Consider the following 690-nt stretch of genomic DNA (forward strand, 5'->3'; position numbering starts at 1 on the left):
GCCACATATATGAATTCCAATTCCCTGGTCTTCATAGGACAATCTCCATCCACCCCCAGTTAGTACTATTGACTCTTTCTCAGCTCTCATAAGAAAATAAATATTTCTTAACAATTTTATCAAGAATTGTTTGATGAAAGTAAGAATTATTGTGGTGGCTATAGTCATGGCATTTGTATCACCTGTTCTGTTAGTAATATACTACAATAAGTATTATGCTGAGAAAACCAATAAACATTTCTTTACAAAATTATTATCTGATGCCTTCATGCACATTAAGGAAGAATCTATAGGACTGAGTGATTGAAAATCAGCAACTAAGAATTTTTTTTCATCATAATCACTGGATCCCTGGGCCTATTTCAAAACTACAATTTGATTATTAACATAGGTGAGAGTTAAGCCATTGTGACTTTGCCCATTGCTTAGAATGTATATTCATAGTTTAATTTTACCTTTGAAGCACAAATTTTTGTACCACTCACAGGAGGAACTTACTATTACACTATTAGTTTTGATTTAATATCTTAGTCCCACGTCCCCTGATGTTTCTGGAAGGCAGCAAGCATGTTTTCTTATATCTCTTGTAGTCCATCTTCAACTTCCAAATGTCTAAGCACAATAAACACTGAATAAGAAATTGTCAGTTTGTCAACAGGTTTGGCAGCAAGACTAAAAGCACTCATCAGT

The sequence above is a fragment of the Eulemur rufifrons genome, chromosome 14, assembly GCF_041146395.1.
Source record: "Eulemur rufifrons isolate Redbay chromosome 14, OSU_ERuf_1, whole genome shotgun sequence".
In the NCBI taxonomy this organism is placed as follows: domain Eukaryota; kingdom Metazoa; phylum Chordata; class Mammalia; order Primates; family Lemuridae; genus Eulemur; species Eulemur rufifrons.